Source organism: Idiotropiscis lumnitzeri, chromosome 3 (genome assembly GCF_059441095.1).
Source record: "Idiotropiscis lumnitzeri isolate Australia: NSW breed Sydney's pygmy pipehorse chromosome 3, RoL_Ilum_1.0, whole genome shotgun sequence".
Taxonomy (NCBI): Eukaryota; Metazoa; Chordata; class Actinopteri; order Syngnathiformes; family Syngnathidae; genus Idiotropiscis; species Idiotropiscis lumnitzeri.
This window is the reverse complement of record NC_142393.1, coordinates 30,262,471-30,275,684: the sequence shown is the minus strand read 5'-3', so window position 1 is coordinate 30,275,684 and position 13,214 is coordinate 30,262,471. Positions and strand designations below refer to the sequence as shown.

General features: G+C 40.2%; 7 non-coding genes across 7 annotated transcripts; all 7 read right to left on the bottom strand.

The window, feature by feature from the left end:
* Positions 1–620: 620 nt before the first annotated feature.
* On the bottom strand, positions 621–734 carry LOC148340816 (U5 spliceosomal RNA). Its single transcript, XR_015842722.1, has one exon. It is a non-coding gene; the product is annotated as a U5 spliceosomal RNA (small nuclear RNA).
* Positions 735–1,747: 1,013 nt separating this feature from the next.
* On the bottom strand, positions 1,748–1,961 carry LOC148340815 (small nucleolar RNA U3). The gene has a single exon (XR_015842652.1). It is a non-coding gene; the product is annotated as a small nucleolar RNA U3 (small nucleolar RNA).
* Positions 1,962–4,777: 2,816 nt separating this feature from the next.
* On the bottom strand, positions 4,778–4,891 carry LOC148340814 (U5 spliceosomal RNA). Its single transcript, XR_015842749.1, has one exon. It is a non-coding gene; the product is annotated as a U5 spliceosomal RNA (small nuclear RNA).
* Positions 4,892–5,904: 1,013 nt separating this feature from the next.
* Positions 5,905–6,118, bottom strand: LOC148340813 (small nucleolar RNA U3). Its single transcript, XR_015842651.1, has one exon. It is a non-coding gene; the product is annotated as a small nucleolar RNA U3 (small nucleolar RNA).
* A 2,802-nt stretch (positions 6,119–8,920) lies between these two features.
* LOC148340812 (U5 spliceosomal RNA) lies at positions 8,921–9,034 on the bottom strand. The gene has a single exon (XR_015842738.1). It is a non-coding gene; the product is annotated as a U5 spliceosomal RNA (small nuclear RNA).
* Positions 9,035–10,044: 1,010 nt separating this feature from the next.
* On the bottom strand, positions 10,045–10,258 carry LOC148340811 (small nucleolar RNA U3). The gene has a single exon (XR_015842650.1). It is a non-coding gene; the product is annotated as a small nucleolar RNA U3 (small nucleolar RNA).
* Positions 10,259–13,073: 2,815 nt separating this feature from the next.
* On the bottom strand, positions 13,074–13,187 carry LOC148340810 (U5 spliceosomal RNA). The gene has a single exon (XR_015842746.1). It is a non-coding gene; the product is annotated as a U5 spliceosomal RNA (small nuclear RNA).
* Positions 13,188–13,214: the final 27 nt, after the last annotated feature.

Here is a 13,214-nt window from a genome sequence, read left to right as displayed (position 1 = left end):
AGGGGGCGGGGAAATTGGACATTTTTGACCGAAGCGGTATTCTGTAGGCGGGGCTATGACGTCATGAATAATTAAGAACGCTGTATTCTAATATCTCTCCCGCCCTATCAAAGTCCCAAAATAAAGCAGCTTCATTGAAGTTCAAATGTCAAATCAATTTTGCATAATGAAACGACCTGTTGTTTATCATTTCAACTCTATTTAAATAATTTGTATCATGTGTTTTTGTTTCAGAATTAAAAAGATGATCATCAGTAACCATTGTTACACCTTTTTTTTTTTTACCACAAACCAACCGGCATAACTCTTCTTTTACACAGAAATTCTTTAGGTCTATGTCCTTTTAAATAAGAGCTGTGATAGATGTTTCTCCTAAATCCGTCATTTGAAATATGAATATATCTGTAACTATGTTTTCACAACTTAGTTGCAACAACTTTCCAATGCCTAGATCTTTGGTTTCACAAACACCCCGAATTAATTTTGCCTGACGTTTAGCCACATAGATAATCAAAAGCGGTGCAGCAACCATTGTGACAATCTTGACTTCCACTAAGTCGTCAGCCAACTTATAAATGGACGAAGACGCCTAGTCACATTTATATTCAACACTGTTAGAAGGCTCTGCTTTCGCAGAGCATCAAAAAATTTAGATTAACTCTTGCTGTTCCTCCCCACGGAAATCTTTAGTAAAAGGCGAAAGATTTATTCGATTTGAGAAGAAACAAGAGTGTACTAGGACTTAACTACTGAAACGGGCTAACCCATTGCCCGCTAAACCCCTTTAACAAACGGTCCCAGAGTCAAACGTGTCACCTTTATCTTTCAAACACGAGTGATAACCATTGATGGATATTTTTTTTGCTATACTTCAATGGTCTTCACTCTCATTACAAATGGACAGTATAAACGAATACTAGTGTGTAGGTCTTTGTGGCGGATACCTTCATTTGATCCATTTTCTGCGCAGAGGATTGTGGGTAAAAGGGCGAGCCCTATCAGCCAATGGTCGATGTAGCGAGGGGAGAGATATGAACGATTTGACGGAAGTGATCGAAACGTTTATTTGACGTCCACACTGGCTCAACGGAGGGTTGCAGAGCCACGAAAGCTTGTAAAGCGTGTTCGGGGCCCTGTAAATTGGGAATTTTATGTTGGTTCTCTCTAGACCGCTGGGTTCAAAAAGTTGTGGTGAAAAGACGTCCTCCTAGAAATGAGTAAAATGTGTGGTACCACATGTCCCCAGCAGAGGGCGGAATCCCTGTATGGTGAGGTTGGTATTTGGGTTTCAGTCAGATGATGATAGTTTGTCATTTTCAACGTGAAATTACTTTTGCGTTTATATGATGATTGGTTACGTTTTAAAATAATTTAGAGTTTTTAATCTATTATGTTACTATTGGTTAAAAGCTGAATCAAATCAAACATCAAATTCAATGAAATTAATTTCGATTGATTTTATGTGGGCCACTCTCACTTTCATGTGTTCTTTTATTTTCTGATCTTTTTTCCATGCAAGGGTGCTGTCAAACATGTGCTTCCGTTTTTACCTCAGGTGAAATATCCTGCTCATTAACTTCAACATTAGCACAGCAAATGAACTGAGAACCAGTTGAGGGAAGAGTCTGTCTTCTGATCAAAACCAGCCAGGTAAGGGTTCTGCACCCAACAATCACAAATGGCCAGGTGACTTCTTAAAAAACTAATCAACGTAAATAGAGTCTTTCTCTTGATTTAACCACTGAGAACTACTCTGAACATATTCCTCCCAACACTGCTCTGCTGGAAAGCAGTGAACAATCATCAATGGCATAAAACATATGACTAACCATTGATTAGTGCCAGATTCATGCTCGGAAAGGAATATCTTGCTTCATCATCGTAGCTTGCGAGACCAAACACTTTAGAAGCACATTTCTCAAGTCGAGACCTATAGAAATGATCCCTGAAAGTATAGTCTTATTTCTGCAATCTGGGACGACTAGTAGTCATCTGGAAGACGACCACTTTTGCTCAGAGGACCTACTTTTGCTCAGACGTCTCAGCTCATCTAAAAGAACCAGCTCATGGTTGCTAAACAAAATGGTAGCTTTTAGCTGTCCAAAAAATGTTATCTTTTGGATAAATTATAGTCCTGACTATACTTTTCTCAAATTCTTAACCGGGGATGACCAACTCCTTTAGCTCAGGATGGTCATAGAATAAGGTCTCTGCTGACATTGATTGGTAAGGCGATCAGGTTCAACATCATCCAGTTGGGTGGTCGGAGCTTTATCGATCATTGTCACTGAGTGGAACGTGCATCATTTGTCATCAGTGTTGTTTGCAAGAATTTGGAAGATCAAACACTTCGCAAATGTATTTCCTAAATCAAGAACTATTGAAGTGAGCCTAATAATTGCATAACATTCAGATACCACGGGAAGTCAAGTGTGTAGCGTATATGCCACATGTGGACCACTGATCAATGTCTGAGAGCGTGACAATATAAAGCAGATCAATATGGGGTCCCTACAAAGTGATTTGGCAAGGACTTGCCAGACTTTAAATTGATCAACAGACTCCTGATAAGGGACACTCTTCATCACCTAGAGGACTTCAGCAGACACTGGTTGCGCATTCAAGCTGCAATCAACGCAGTTAGTTTGGCATTTGCCAAACCCGTGACAGGGAGGGGTCAGCTTCCATCAACTTGGCCGGCTGGCCAAAGACTGACCCCAAGAGGTCGACATAAAAACTGCAGCGACAAGTTCCAATGCAGTATCATCGACCAAAACTACATTGTAATGAAATACAGTTGAACATATTTCTGTTGATTATTGTGAACTTTTGGTGGTCCAGGATTTTCCCCATACCTCCGACTGAAGAGCGGCAAATAGCTTAGGTCCGGTAAGTTCTGTACGAGTGCTAACTCCACCATTAAGATCTCTGCAACTCGTTTGACAGTTTCTTTATCCGTTTTTACAGAACACAAATCCAACAAGTAGTGAATACAAGGTAAAAACGTTTTACCACAAAGGATTGGCATGATGCGATCATATTGCTGTCTTACATAATAATTACGTCCTAGGTCTGTATAGCTATGCAAACAACACAGTTTTTTGTGATACTTTATCAAAAAAGGTCTGACCATGTAAAGAATCGCCGCTTTAACAACTATTACGAGATCCATATCAGCCCATCCCTTAGGAGGATCATCCCATGACATATGTTGTACATCATCCTCTGAAATAGGTGCAGGTCCTGGATCTGGGTCGTTGAGGGTCTGAACCTTAGAGGGCTCAATCACACTGTTTGAGAACTCTTGTTCGGACCAACTAGGTACTCGTACCTCCTCGATTTGTGGAGATTCAGCCTGGTCGGACCAACTGGGCAGTTGGACCTCCTCGGTTTGTGAAGATTCTGCCGACAAGGTGGGGATCATCGGAGGGATCGAGGGCGGTGTCGGGGAAACGGGACGGCTGCACCCTGAATATGATGGTTCGACAGTGTTGTATGAGGATACAGCAGGGGTAAGTAAGGGGTAGGATGTCCAGACTTGCCTGCCACTCACAATCTTTTCAAACACCTTAAGGCTCTTGTCAGATGTAGGATGTGACAGGCTTGGGGGGTGTCTATGCAATTCGCCAGGACTTGCACAGACAACACCCCAAGCATGCACATTGCCATGCTTAGACTTATGTCAAAGGGGACATGTCTAGGCATGTTTGCAAAAAGAAAACGGGGGGCTTTTATCAACCGAATAATCATATACCTGGTCAACACCTTATTGAAAGGTAAAAACAACGCCAACTCTTTTCAACTCATATTATTTCACTTATTTAATTAGGTTATATATATATATATAAATATATATATTTATATATATATATATAAATAATTTAATTAGATGATATATATTTCACTTATTTAATTAGCTGCTTTATATACCACTATACTTCAAATATAAAAATATTGATGACATAAGCACAGTTTGGGAGGGGGCTTGGGGACAGATGTACATGGGGAACACATCATTTTTTGACAGAAGCGGTATTCTGTAGGGTGGGATTAACACATCAAGCAGGAAAGGAAATTGGACATTTTTGACAGAAACTGTATTCTGTAGGGAAGGATTAACATTTCAAGGAGGCGGGGAAATTGGACATTTTTTAACAGAGGGGGCGGGGAAATTGGACATTTTTGACCGAAGCGGTATTCTGTAGGCGGGGCTATGACGTCATGAATAATTAAGAACGCTGTATTCTAATATCTCTCCCGCCCTATCAAAGTCCCAAAATAAAGCAGCTTCATTGAAGTTCAAATGTCAAATCAATTTTGCATAATGAAACGACCTGTTGTTTATCATTTCAACTCTATTTAAATAATTTGTATCATGTGTTTTTGTTTCAGAATTAAAAAGATGATCATCAGTAACCATTGTTACACCTTTTTTTTTTTACCACAAACCAACCGGCATAACTCTTCTTTTACACAGAAATTCTTTAGGTCTATGTCCTTTTAAATAAGAGCTGTGATAGATGTTTCTCCTAAATCCGTCATTTGAAATATGAATATATCTGTAACTATGTTTTCACAACTTAGTTGCAACAACTTTCCAATGCCTAGATCTTTGGTTTCACAAACACCCCGAATTAATTTTGCCTGACGTTTAGCCACATAGATAATCAAAAGCGGTGAAGCAACCATTGTGACAATCTTGACTTCCACTAAGTCGTCAGCCAACTTACAAATGGACGAAGACGCCTAGTCACATTTATATTCAACACTGTTAGAAGGGTCTGCTTTCGCAGAGCATCAAAAAATTTAGATTAACTCTTGCTGTTCCTCCCCACGGAAATCTTTAGTAAAAGGCGAAAGATTTATTCGATTTGAGAAGAAACAAGAGCGTACTAGGACTTAACTACTGAAACGGGCTAACCCATTGCCCGCTAAACCCCTTTAACAAACGGTCCCAGAGTCAAACGTGTCACCTTTATCTTTCAAACACGAGTGATAACCATTGATGGATATTTTTTTTGCTATACTTCAATGGTCTTCACTCTCATTACAAATGGACAGTATAAACGAATACTAGTGTGTAGGTCTTTGTGGCGGATACCTTCATTTGATCCATTTTCTGCGCAGAGGATTGTGGGTAAAAGGGCGAGCCCTATCAGCCAATGGTCGATGTAGCGAGGGGAGAGATATGAACGATTTGACGGAAGTGATCGAAACGTTTATTTGACGTCCACACTGGCTCAACGGAGGGTTGCAGAGCCACGAAAGCTTGTAAAGCGTGTTCGGGGCCCTGTAAATTGGGAATTTTATGTTGGTTCTCTCTAGACCGCTGGGTTCAAAAAGTTGTGGTGAAAAGACGTCCTCCTAGAAATGAGTAAAATGTGTGGTACCACATGTCCCCAGCAGAGGGCGGAATCCCTGTATGGTGAGGTTGGTATTTGGGTTTCAGTCAGATGATGATAGTTTGTCATTTTCAACGTGAAATTACTTTTGCGTTTATATGATGATTGGTTACGTTTTAAAATAATTTAGAGTTTTTAATCTATTATGTTACTATTGGTTAAAAGCTGAATCAAATCAAACATCAAATTCAATGAAATTAATTTCGATTGATTTTATGTGGGCCACTCTCACTTTCATGTGTTCTTTTATTTTCTGATCTTTTTTCCATGCAAGGGTGCTGTCAAACATGTGCTTCCGTTTTTACCTCAGGTGAAATATCCTGCTCATTAACTTCAACATTAGCACAGCAAATGAACTGAGAACCAGTTAAGGGAAGAGTCTGTCTTCTGCTCAAAACCAGCCAGGTAAGGGTTCTGCACCCAACAATCACAAATGGCCAGGTGACTTCTTAAAAAACTAATCAACGTAAATAGAGTCTTTCTCTTGATTTAACCACTGAGAACTACTCTGAACATATTCCTCCCAACACTGCTCTGCTGGAAAGCAGTGAACAATCATCAATGGCATAAAACATATGACTAACCATTGATTAGTGCCAGATTCATGCTCGGAAAGGAATATCTTGCTTCATCATCGTAGCTTGCGAGACCAAACACTTTAGAAGCACATTTCTCAAGTCGAGACCTATAGAAATGATCCCTGAAAGTATAGTCTTATTTCTGCAATCTGGGACGACTAGTAGTCATCTGGAAGACGACCACTTTTGCTCAGAGGACCTACTTTTGCTCAGACGTCTCAGCTCATCTAAAAGAACCAGCTCATGGTTGCTAAACAAAATGGTAGCTTTTAGCTGTCCAAAAAATGTTATCTTTTGGATAAATTATAGTCCTGACTATACTTTTCTCAAATTTTTAACCGGGGATGACCAACTCCTTTAGCTCAGGATGGTCATATAATAAGGTCTCTGCTGACATTGATTGGTAAGGCGATCAGGTTCAACATCATCCAGTTGGGTGGTCGGAGCTTTATCGATCATTGTCACTGAGTGGAACGTGCATCATTTGTCATCAGTGTTGTTTGCAAGAATTTGGAAGATCAAACACTTCGCAAATGTATTTCCTAAATCAAGAACTATTGAAGTGAGCCTAATAATTGCATAACATTCAGATACCACGGGAAGTCAAGTGTGTAGCGTATATGCCACATGTGGACCACTGATCAATGTCTGAGAGCGTGACAATATAAAGCAGATCAATATGGGGTCCCTACAAAGTGATTTGGCAAGGACTTGCCAGACTTTAAATTGATCAACAGACTCCTGATAAGGGACACTCTTCATCACCTAGAGGACTTCAGCAGACACTGGTTGCGCATTCAAGCTGCAATCAACGCAGTTAGTTTGGCATTTGCCAAACCCGTGACAGGGAGGGGTCAGCTTCCATCAACTTGGCCGGCTGGCCAAAGACTGACCCCAAGAGGTCGACATAAAAACTGCAGCGACAAGTTCCAATGCAGTATCATCGACCAAAACTACATTGTAATGAAATACAGTTGAACATATTTCTGTTGATTATTGTGAACTTTTGGTGGTCCAGGATTTTCCCCATACCTCCGACTGAAGAGCGGCAAATAGCTTAGGTCCGGTAAGTTCTGTACGAGTGCTAACTCCACCATTAAGATCTCTGCAACTCGTTTGACAGTTTCTTTATCCGTTTTTACAGAACACAAATCCAACAAGTAGTGAATACAAGGTAAAAACGTTTTACCACAAAGGATTGGCATGATGCGATCATATTGCTGTCTTACATAATAATTACGTCCTAGGTATGTATAGCTATGCAAACAACACAGTTTTTTGTGATACTTTATCAAAAAAGGTCTGACCATGTAAAGAATCGCCGCTTTAACAACTATTACGAGATCCATATCAGCCCATCCCTTAGGAGGATCATCCCATGACATATGTTGTACATCATCCTCTGAAATAGGTGCAGGTCCTGGATCTGGGTCATTGAGGGTCTGAACCTTAGAGGGCTCAATCACACTGTTTGAGAACTCTTGTTCGGACCAACTAGGTACTCGTACCTCCTCGATTTGTGGAGATTCAGCCTGGTCGGACCAACTGGGCAGTTGGACCTCCTCGGTTTGTGAAGATTCTGCCGACAAGGTGGGGATCATCGGAGGGATCGAGGGCGGTGTCGGGGAAACGGGACGGCTCCACCCTGAATATGATGGTTCGACAGTGTTGTATGAGGATACAGCAGGGGTAAGTAAGGGGTAGGATGTCCAGACTTGCCTGCCACTCACAATCTTTTCAAACACCTTAAGGCTCTTGTCAGATGTAGGATGTGACAGGCTTGGGGGGTGTCTATGCAATTCGCCAGGACTTGCACAGACAACACCCCAAGCATGCACATTGCCATGCTTAGACTTATGTCAAAGGGGACATGTCTAGGCATGTTTGCAAAAAGAAAACGGGGGGCTTTTATCAACCGAATAATCATATACCTGGTCAACACCTTATTGACAGGTAAAAACAACGCCAACTCTTTTCAACTCATATTATTTCACTTATTTAATTAGGTTATATATATATATATATATATATATATATAAATAATTTAATTAGATGATATATATTTCACTTATTTAATTAGCTGCTTTATATACCACTATACTTCAAATATAAAAATATTGATGACATAAGCACAGTTTGGGAGGGGGCTTGGGGACAGATGTACATGGGGAACACATCATTTTTTGACAGAAGCGGTATTCTGTAGGGTGGGATTAACACATCAAGCAGGAAAGGAAATTGGACATTTTTGACAGAAACTGTATTCTGTAGGGAAGGATTAACATTTCAAGGAGGCGGGGAAATTGGACATTTTTTAACAGAGGGGGCGGGGAAATTGGACATTTTTGACCGAAGCGGTATTCTGTAGGCGGGGCTATTACGTCATGAATAATTAAGAACGCTGTATTCTAATATCTCTCCCGCCCTATCAAAGTCCCAAAATAAAGCAGCTTCATTGAAGTTCAAATGTCAAATCAATTTTGCATAATGAAACGACCTGTTGTTTATCATTTCAACTCTATTTAAATAATTTGCATCATGTGTTTTTGTTTCAGAATTAAAAAGATGATCATCAGTAACCATTGTTACACCTTTTTTTTTTTACCACAAACCAACCGGCATAACTCTTCTTTTACACAGAAATTCTTTAGGTCTATGTCCTTTTAAATAAGAGCTGTGATAGATGTTTCTCCTAAATCCGTCATTTGAAATATGAATATATCTGTAACTATGTTTTCACAACTTAGTTGCAACAACTTTCCAATGCCTAGATCTTTGGTTTCACAAACACCCCGAATTAATTTTGCCTGACGTTTAGCCACATAGATAATCAAAAGCGGTGAAGCAACCATTGTGACAATCTTGACTTCCACTAAGTCGTCAGCCAACTTATAAATGGACGAAGACGCCTAGTCACATTTATATTCAACACCGTTAGGAGGCTCTGCTTTCGCAGAGCATCAAAAAATTTAGATTAACTCTTGCTGTTCCTCCCCACGGAAATCTTTAGTAAAAGGCGAAAGATTTATTCGATTTGAGAAGAAACAAGAGCGTACTAGGACTTAACTACTGAAACGGGCTAACCCATTGCCCGCTAAACCCCTTTAACAAACGGTCCCAGAGTCAAACGTGTCACCTTTATCTTTCAAACACGAGTGATAACCATTGATGGATATTTTTTTTGCTATACTTCAATGGTCTTCACTCTCATTACAAATGGACAGTATAACGAATACTAGTGTGTAGGTCTTTGTGGCGGATACCTTCATTTGATCCATTTTCTGCGCAGAGGATTGTGGGTAAAAGGGCGAGCCATATCAGCCAATGGTCGATGTAGCGAGGGGAGAGATATGAACGATTTGACGGAAGTGATCGAAACGTTTATTTGACGTCCACACTGGCTCAACGGAGGGTTGCAGAGCCACGAAAGCTTGTAAAGCATGTTCGGGGCCCTGTAAATTGGGAATTTTATGTTGGTTCTCTCTAGACCGCTGGGTTCAAAAAGTTGTGGTGAAAAGACGTCCTCCTAGAAATGAGTAAAATGTGTGGTACCACATGTCCCCAGCAGAGGGCGGAATCCCTGTATGGTGAGGTTGGTATTTGGGTTTCAGTCAGATGATGATAGTTTGTCATTTTCAACGTGAAATTACTTTTGCGTTTATATGATGATTGGTTACGTTTTAAAATAATTTAGAGTTTTTAATCTATTATGTTACTATTGGTTAAAAGCTGAATCAAATCAAACATCAAATTCAATGAAATTAATTTCGATTGATTTTATGTGGGCCACTCTCACTTTCATGTGTTCTTTTATTTTCTGATCTTTTTTCCATGCAAGGGTGCTGTCAAACATGTGCTTCCGTTTTTACCTCAGGTGAAATATCCTGCTCATTAACTTCAACATTAGCACAGCAAATGAACTGAGAACCAGTTGAGGGAAGAGTCTGTCTTCTGCTCAAAACCAGCCAGGTAAGGGTTCTGCACCCAACAATCACAAATGGCCAGGTGACTTCTTAAAAAACTAATCAACGTAAATAGTCTTTCTCTTGATTTAACCACTGAGAACTACTCTGAACATATTCCTCCCAACACTGCTCTGCTGGAAAGCAGTGAACAATCATCAATGGCATAAAACATATGACTAACCATTGATTAGTGCCAGATTCATGCTCGGAAAGGAATATCTTGCTTCATCATCGTAGCTTGCGAGACCAAACACTTTAGAAGCACATTTCTCAAGTCGAGACCTATAGAAATGATCCCTGAAAGTATAGTCTTATTTCTGCAATCTGGGACGACTAGTAGTCATCTGGAAGACGACCACTTTTGCTCAGAGGACCTACTTTTGCTCAGACGTCTCAGCTCATCTAAAAGAACCAGCTCATGGTTGCTAAACAAAATGGTAGCTTTTAGCTGTCCAAAAAATGTTATCTTTTGGATAAATTATAGTCCTGACTATACTTTTCTCAAATTTTTAACCGGGGATGACCAACTCCTTTAGCTCAGGATGGTCATAGAATAAGGTCTCTGCTGACATTGATTGGTAAGGCGATCAGGTTCAACATCATCCAGTTGGGTGGTCGGAGCTTTATCGATCATTGTCACTGAGTGGAACGTGCATCATTTGTCATCAGTGTTGTTTGCAAGAATTTGGAAGATCAAACACTTCGCAAATGTATTTCCTAAATCAAGAACTATTGAAGTGAGCCTAATAATTGCATAACATTCAGATACCACGGGAAGTCAAGTGTGTAGCGTATATGCCACATGTGGACCACTGATCAATGTCTGAGAGCGTGACAATATAAAGCAGATCAATATGGGGTCCCTACAAAGTGATTTGGCAAGGACTTGCCAGACTTTAAATTGATCAACAGACTCCTGATAAGGGACACTCTTCATCACCTAGAGGACTTCAGCAGACACTGGTTGCGCATTCAAGCTGCAATCAACGCAGTTAGTTTGGCATTTGCCAAACCCGTGACAGGGAGGGGTCAGCTTCCATCAACTTGGCCGGCTGGCCAAAGACTGACCCCAAGAGGTCGACATAAAAACTGCAGCGACAAGTTCCAATGCAGTATCATCGACCAAAACTACATTGTAATGAAATACAGTTGAACATATTTCTGTTGATTATTGTGAACTTTTGGTGGTCCAGGATTTTCCCCATACCTCCGACTGAAGAGCGGCAAATAGCTTAGGTCCGGTAAGTTCTGTACGAGTGCTAACTCCACCATTAAGATCTCTGCAACTCGTTTGACAGTTTCTTTATCCGTTTTTACAGAACACAAATCCAACAAGTAGTGAATACAAGGTAAAAACGTTTTACCACAAAGGATTGGCATGATGCGATCATATTGCTGTCTTACATAATAATTACGTCCTAGGTCTGTATAGCTATGCAAACAACACAGTTTTTTGTGATACTTTATCAAAAAAGGTCTGACCATGTAAAGAATCGCCGCTTTAACAACTATTACGAGATCCATATCAGCCCATCCCTTAGGAGGATCATCCCATGACATATGTTGTACATCATCCTCTGAAATAGGTGCAGGTCCTGGATCTGGGTCGTTGAGGGTCTGAACCTTAGAGGGCTCAATCACACTGTTTGAGAACTCTTGTTCGGACCAACTAGGTACTCGTACCTCCTCGATTTGTGGAGATTCAGCCTGGTCGGACCAACTGGGCAGTTGGACCTCCTCGGTTTGTGAAGATTCTGCCGACAAGGTGGGGATCATCGGAGGGATCGAGGGCGGTGTCGGGGAAACGGGACGGCTGCACCCTGAATATGATGGTTCGACAGTGTTGTATGAGGATACAGCAGGGGTAAGTAAGGGGTAGGATGTCCAGACTTGCCTGCCACTCACAATCTTTTCAAACACCTTAAGGCTCTTGTCAGATGTAGGATGTGACAGGCTTGGGGGGTGTCTATGCAATTCGCCAGGACTTGCACAGACAACACCCCAAGCATGCACATTGCCATGCTTAGACTTATGTCAAAGGGGACATGTCTAGGCATGTTTGCAAAAAGAAAACGGGGGGCTTTTATCAACCGAATAATCATATACCTGGTCAACACCTTATTGAAAGGTAAAAACAACGCCAACTCTTTTCAACTCATATTATTTCACTTATTTAATTAGGTTATATATATATATATAAATATATATATTTATATATATATATATAAATAATTTAATTAGATGATATATATTTCACTTATTTAATTAGCTGCTTTATATACCACTATACTTCAAATATAAAAATATTGATGACATAAGCACAGTTTGGGAGGGGGCTTGGGGACAGATGTACATGGGGAACACATCATTTTTTGACAGAAGCGGTATTCTGTAGGGTGGGATTAACACATCAAGCAGGAAAGGAAATTGGACATTTTTGACAGAAACTGTATTCTGTAGGGAAGGATTAACATTTCAAGGAGGCGGGGAAATTGGACATTTTTTAACAGAGGGGGCGGGGAAATTGGACATTTTTGACCGAAGCGGTATTCTGTAGGCGGGGCTATGACGTCATGAATAATTAAGAACGCTGTATTCTAATATCTCTCCCGCCCTATCAAAGTCCCAAAATAAAGCAGCTTCATTGAAGTTCAAATGTCAAATCAATTTTGCATAATGAAACGACCTGTTGTTTATCATTTCAACTCTATTTAAATAATTTGTATCATGTGTTTTTGTTTCAGAATTAAAAAGATGATCATCAGTAACCATTGTTACACCTTTTTTTTTTTACCACAAACCAACCGGCATAACTCTTCTTTTACACAGAAATTCTTTAGGTCTATGTCCTTTTAAATAAGAGCTGTGATAGATGTTTCTCCTAAATCCGTCATTTGAAATATGAATATATCTGTAACTATGTTTTCACAACTTAGTTGCAACAACTTTCCAATGCCTAGATCTTTGGTTTCACAAACACCCCGAATTAATTTTGCCTGACGTTTAGCCACATAGATAATCAAAAGCGGTGAAGCAACCATTGTGACAATCTTGACTTCCACTAAGTCGTCAGCCAACTTACAAATGGACGAAGACGCCTAGTCACATTTATATTCAACACTGTTAAAGGGTCTGCTTTCGCAGAGCATCAAAAAATTTAGATTAACTCTTGCTGTTCCTCCCCACGGAAATCTTTAGTAAAAGGCGAAAGATTTATTCGATTTGAGAAGAAACAAGAGTGTACTAGGACTTAACTACTGAAACGGGCT